Source organism: Quercus robur, chromosome 8 (genome assembly GCF_932294415.1).
Source record: "Quercus robur chromosome 8, dhQueRobu3.1, whole genome shotgun sequence".
Taxonomy (NCBI): domain Eukaryota; kingdom Viridiplantae; phylum Streptophyta; class Magnoliopsida; order Fagales; family Fagaceae; genus Quercus; species Quercus robur.
In genome coordinates this window covers 64,075,476-64,082,778 of record NC_065541.1, presented here as the reverse complement: position 1 = coordinate 64,082,778, position 7,303 = coordinate 64,075,476, and positions in this window count along the sequence as shown.

Sequence of the window (7,303 nt, the reverse complement as noted above, 5' to 3'; positions counted from 1 at the left end):
ACACCACATGAATATTTATTCAGTTTGCATACGGATTTATGAAATGAATATCTGTCTCCGTGGTGGGTTAGAAAAATAGATTAGGAAAATTGGTTTTGCATTTACACAATATTTCTTATTTAAGCTTGACACATCATGCAAGGAAACTCGGCTGAATTACTCATGTGTTATACTCAATTTAGAGCAAGAGTAATTTGGCCAAGAGTCTTCTCACTCAATTGACATATCTTAGTATTTCTAATTGAGATATTTAGATTCAAATTCTCTTCCCTATTATAATTATTGATTATCAAAAAAAAAAAATTGCCCACATGTTATATACGAAATTAATCTCTCTATACGAAATTCTCTAGAGTTGCATAATTTAATTGCAGCCACATGTTATAGAATGAAACAGAAGCTTGTAGGAAAATAATTACTGTCCACCTTAAAAAAAAAATTCCTAGATCCACCACTGGTTATCAAAGCTTTTATTTATTTATTTTTAAGACAAGACAAAATTGTTTCACAATAGACTAAAGAATGGAGTAAACGCCACTTGAATATTGTTAAAAATCAGGCACTGCCTCTATTTACAAATTTCTAATGTTTCGCTCTTAGTGTCCATTTGGGAACAATTTATTTAGTTGAAATTGAAAACTTTTTGCAAAAAGTTGAAAAATAAGCTGAATAATATAATGAGACTCATGAATAGTATCAAAAAGTATAGTGAGACCCATAAATAGTAGCAAAAATAAGCTAAAATTGCACATAAGTTGAAATTCCAGCCCATGCCAAATGCACACTTAATCTCTCTATTCGAAATTCTCTAGAGTTGCGTAATTTAATTTCAGCCACATGTTATAGAATGGAACAAAAGCTTGTAGGAAAATACTTGTTGTTCACCTTAAAAAAAAAATCCTAGATCCGCCACTAGTTTTCAAAGCTTTTATTTATTTATTTTTAAGACAAGACAAAATTGCTTCATAATAGACTAAAGAATGAAGTAAACACCACTTGAATATTGTTAAAAATCAAGCACTACCTCTCTTTAGAAATTTCTAATGTTTCTCTCTTAGTGTCAGTTTGGGAATAACTTATTTAACTGAAACTGATAACTTTTTGCAAAAAGTGTAAAAAAAAAGTTGAAAAATAAGCTAAATAGTACAATGAGACTTATGAATTGTATCAAAAAGTACAGTGAGACCCATAAATAGTAGCAAAAATAAACTAAAATTGTACATAAGTTGAAAATTCCAGCCCATCCCAAACGCACACTTAATCTCTCTATCCGAAATTCTCTAGAGTTACGTAATTTAATTTCAGCCACATGTTATAGAATGGAATAGATGCTTGTAGGAAAATACTTGCTGTCCACATTGGTGGAGCTATAAATTTAGTCATTTGGCACCAAAAAAAACTATTTTATCTATTTTACCTTCTCACTTTACAAAATTACCAATATTAGTAGTTTTATTTTAGCTTTCAACACAATAAACAATAATCACAACCACCATGATCGCAATCCTTGTTATATTTGTAATGTATTGAAAATCGCAAGCTTTATTATCACCACAAGCAAATATGACCATTGATATAACTAGGATGGACATGATAATCATGCCCAACAAAAGTAGGCCACTCGAGCTCTCCAAGAGAACGCCCGCATCAGCAAGAACACCCAAACCTCTAGCCATTTTTTTGTTTCTTGTTCTCTGTTGCTCATTAGCTATGGAAGTTTTAGCATGTATATATTGTACTGCAACATTTCATACGTCATCAAGTATGAATTTTTTTTTTTTTTTTTGCTGAATAAATACTTTTTTGCTTAAAAAACTCAACTCGAAACAGGGGAGAAACAAAAAGATCGGGCCTGGACCCATCTCTAACAAAGGCCTAAGATATATGAGAAGGCAGATTGGAGATGGGAACTGGCCCAAACCAGTTTACAAAAGTTGCCCTTTGGGAGAGCAAATGTGTAGATACATTACCTTTTCTATGAAAAAAAGAAAATTCAACATTTGAAAAACAATTAACAAAGAACAAAATATCTTCTAGAATAGACCTGATACTCTAATGTGGGGTTACATCTGACTTTTTTAGCGGCTCAATGACATTCCAGGCATCACCTTCCAAGATTATATTCCAAGCATCACCCTACAAGTAGTACAAATTGTATTTTAGCTAGTTTTCAACACCGGCGGCTTACTTGTAGGTGAGGGTGGTCCTAGGACCACCCTCACTTGTAAAAAAAAAAAAAATTATACGTGCAAAAAAAAAAAAAAAATTATTGTAAACTAATATGTTCTATGACCACCTTGACTTGAAAAAAATGTGTGTGTGTGTATATACTTTTAAAAAATATATTATATACTAAATTAACATATTTTGACCACCCTAATAAAAATGTTGAACAACTTTACTTGGGAATCATAAGAATTTGAGTACAATAAATATAAGAGTAATGCTATATCCACAATATTTTCATAATAATTTCACAATAAATCTTATGTGATAAGTTGTTACTCATTCTAATTCGGGTTCAATATTGACATGTTTTACTCACCAATAATAGGCTAACAACTTGTTCCATAAGATTTGTTATGAAATTGTTGTGGTCACTTTATTATTCTCATATCAACATTTTCAATTTGCACTTTATCTTTTATTAATCTTTTTTTTTTCTTATTCTCTTTGTTAGTACAAAAAAATTGTAATATTTCATGTATTTGCATATTTTTTTTGTAACGTTGGTATATTCAAATTGTCTCTTTTTAAAATTTTGTATAATTAAGTTTCTTAGTGACCACCTTAAAAAAAAAATCCTAGATTCGCCATTAGTTTTCAAAGCTTTTATTTATTTACTTTTAAGAGAAGATAAAATTGCTTCACAATAGACTAAAGAATGGAGTAAACACCACTTGAATATTGTTAAAAATCAAGCACTGCCTCTCTCTAGAAATTTCTAATGTTTCTCTCTTAGTGTCTGTTTGGGAACAGCTTATTTAACTGAAACTGAAAACTTTTTGCAAAAGTGTAAAAAAAAAAAAAAAAAAAGTTGAAAAATAAGCTGAATAAGACAATAAGACTCATGAATAGCATCAAAAAGTACAGTGAGACCCATGAATAGTAGCAAAAATAAGCTAAAATTGCACATAAGTGGAAAATTCCAGCCCATCCCAAACGCACACTTAATATCTCTATCAAATTCTCTAGAGTTGCGTAATTTAATTTCAGCCACATGTTATAGAATGGAACAGAAGCTTGTAGGAAAATACTTGTTGTCCACATTGGTGGAGCTATAAATTTAGCCATTTGGCACCAAAAAAACTATTTTATCTATTTTATCTTTTCACTTTACAAAACAACCAACTTCAGTAGTTTTATTTTAACTTTCAACACAATAAACAACAATCACAACCACTGCCATCGCAATCCTTGTTAAATTTGTAATGTATTGAAAATTGAAAGTGGCTTACCTCAATTATGCAAATTAAGAATAAAACTTTAATAAATTACTTTTTTTTGGATAAGATTCAATAATTGACTTTTATTTTGTTTACAGGTGTCTCGTTGAAATTTCTAGCCTAATTTTATTTATAGAGTATTGAAAATTTTAATGAAATTTAATTACTTGAAACAGGTTGGAACTTTGGAAGTTTGAAAATGATTAACGTAGTATGTATATATATATATATATATATATTCTCTGTTCCGAATTTCATTTGGTACCTTAAGAAATGAATATCTTACTTCGTAGTTTGCCTGTAGAACCCCATTTATAGATAAATTCCCCCAAGTGATAAGTATAAATATCATTTAAAAATTTTAGGCGTAAATGCATTTTTAGTCCTTATGTTTTGGCTTTTTTCCATTTTGGTCCCTATATTTTATTTTTTCCACTTTTAGTCCCTAAACCAATTAACGCGTGTTTATTTTCGTCCTTTCCGTCAGTCAACCAACGGAAATAGCTGAGGTGGCAGCCGGAGGAATTAAAATATTATAAAAATACCACATCACCCATGACACATCATCATATAAATTTAAAAAATTAATTTATTGATTTTAACAAAATTAAAAAACATAAAAACAAAATTTAAAACATAAAATGCAATGTTATAATTGAGATCTAAGAACATAAGAACTTATTCTTCAATGTTCTTCTTAAATCAAGAAATAAACCCAGCAACAACATCAAACCCAGAATCAAAGAGCAAACCCAGAATAAAAGAACATGAACATCAAACCTACAGGAAAAAAAAAAGTGAACATTACCAAATCAAAGAGCAAAGAAATTTCAAAGAACATGAACATCAACCCAACAACTCATCCACTCCCAAACCAAACCATAATCAAAGAAATTTCAAATACCACAACAAGTTAACGACTCAGAAAACAAAAAGAAATTTTGAAATGTGAAATTCCCAGCAAACGCCAAAACCAAATCTCCAGCAAACCCCAAATCCCAAATGTTTAGAAACGATAATCGATCAAACCAACAAACCCTGCAATCCCAACCAACGAACCCAGTCGAACCCAGCACCCACCAACATCTCTTTCTCTAAACCTAGATCCGATCAAACCCAGTCAAACCCACCAACAATCACCGATCAAATCCAAAGAGAAATCCCAGATCCCAGCAAACCTAGCACCCACCATCTCTTTCTCAAAACCCAGATCCAAAGAGAAAGCTGAAGAAGTAAACAAAAACCGAGCCGGCAAGCCAAAGGTTGGGATCATGAAGCAAGGTCTCGCCTTTCACGATCTTCTTAATCGTGAAGGGGATCCAAACTAGGGTCGTGACCATGATGAAGCCCAATTGCTTGGTGGAGAGGAACGGAGGCCGGTGAATCAGACGGACGTTGAGCTTGGTCTTGGCCTGGACGAAATCGGCCATCGACTCGACGAGTAGCGAAAAACGCCCTGGTCCATCTACTCCGATTACTTCGAGGACTACTGTGGAGTGACGAGGCAGATGTGGAGGATTTTGAGCTGGAGCTCCGACTTGTCGTGGAGCTGGGTGGCGTCGAAGAAGATGAGGAGGTAGTAGGGTCTTGGGGTTTTTGTGGAGGTGAGGTAGAGATTTTGAGTTTTTGTGTGTTTGTTTCTGAAGAAAAATTTTGGGTTTTTTTGTGTGTTTGATTCAAATCTGATGTATTTTTATGTTTTAAATTTTGTTTTTATGTTTTTTAATTTTGTTAAAATTAATAAATTAATTTTTTAAATTTATATGATGATGTGTCATGGGTGATGTGGCATTTTTATAATATTTTAATTCCTCCGGCTGCCACCTCAGCTATTTCCGTTGGTTGACTGACGGAAAGGACGAAAATAAACACGCGTTAATTGGTTTAGGGACTAAAAGTGGAAAAAATAAAATGTAGGGACCAAAATGGAAAAAAGCCAAAACATAGGGACTAAAAGTGCATTTACGCCAAAATTTTAAAAACAAACAAATATAACCTGTGCAAGCTTGAAGTTTATTTTTTTTTGGATTTAGTGTCATAATTTTCTATTTATCCTAATTTGATGTTTAGGTATTTGTCCAATATTATCAAGCATTTGGGAACTTTTTCTCAAAAAAAAAAAAAAAGCATTTGGGAACTACTTATACAGTCAAGAGTGTCATGAGGTTAGTATCAAAAAATAAATACAAAAATAGCATTGAAATCATATGTTTGTATTTGTGGATGTGTTCATTTTTTGGAGCTAGTTTCATGATACTCTAGTTATATCAGTAGTTCACAAGTGCAAAATATTATTGGATAAATTGAAAAATTATGACACTAAATCCAATTTAACTCATTGTGCTTTCACAACGTTGTCCTTTTCTTTATAAAATTTTACGTTGTAGTATCTTTTGATTAAAACAGTTATGACATTTTTACAATATGTAATAAACTATTTACGTTAACATGCGCCAACTTGCCAATAAAAATTTGGGACAACTTATGCGGGGAAAATGGGTCTTTGCCCTTATTTTTTAAAATATCTAGTACAATGTCCCTATTTTGAAACTATTAAGCACCGTGTTCTTGTTTTAAAACTCAATTTTTAGAAAATTGAGTTTAGAAAACTCAATTTCCCATAGAACCCAATTTTATGATTATCGAGTTCTAGGTAAGTTTTTGCAATGCTGAAGGAGCACCGGTGGCTTTTCCCAATTTAAAAATCCAGCTGAAGTTCCAGGGAAAAACTTACCAAAAACTCGATAATCATAAAATTGAGTTACATTAAAACTCGATTTTTAGAAAATCAAGTTACATTGAAACTCGATTTTTAGAAAATCGAGTTTTAAAACAGGGACACGATGCTTAATAGTTTCAAAACAGGATAACTTACTAAATATTTTTAAAAATAAGGGCAAAAGCCCATTTTCCCCCAACTTTTGCACTTAAAACTTTTCTTTACTTGAATTATATCTCACTCTATCAATCCATCTTCTTCAAACTCCTATTCCAACACTTCCACATTCCTTTTTTAGTTTCTTTTCACATGTATCTCTTATATATATATATATATATATATATATATATAAATTGTGGAGGGACATGGATCCAAAGTAGTAATAAAGTAGGCAAGGGTATTTCCGAGGAGGGGAATTTCATGAAGAATCTTTAGAGAGGACCTATTTAACTAATAAGGAGTTCGGGATGTTGCTGTTGATGAAGATGTTGAGGACTCCTACTTAATCTCGGAAGGCCGAGAATCAGGTATGAAGGGAGCACAGTGCAATCCCAGAGGGGACAAAGGTAACTTGGTATTGAACAAGGAAGGGAAGAAAAAGGAAGGACAATGCAGTCATCCCCTCCGAATTAAATGCACTGCAGCCACTTAGTTGGTTGCATTAATGGGGAAATGATCATGAACAGTGTTTCTCACAGCTCATATTCTGGTGTAAAAACCTTCTAGCAAGGTCTTGATATGACAAGTACGACACTCTCCCCCAACCCCATTGTCTATAACTTACCCCCCTTTTATATATATATATATATATATATATTTGCATAAATGTTACAATGATGAGGTGCAAATCACAAAAAGAAAAAAAAAATAAGAAAAAGAAAAGAAAAGAACATCCATTTTTTAGGTGATTGTGGTTAGTGATAAAGTATATCATGCATATAGCGTTCATAAAAATTGGAATACTCGTACAATTCTTTATTACACATGTACATTACAACCAAGATTAATCCTTTCAATATCTCATTTATCTCATTTGTTGTTCCATCTAATTGATGATCCTCACCTTACTCTTCTACGAAGTAATAATTTTTCCAAATATTAGGTGGGAGCAAGGACGGCTCAACAATTTTGGGGGTCT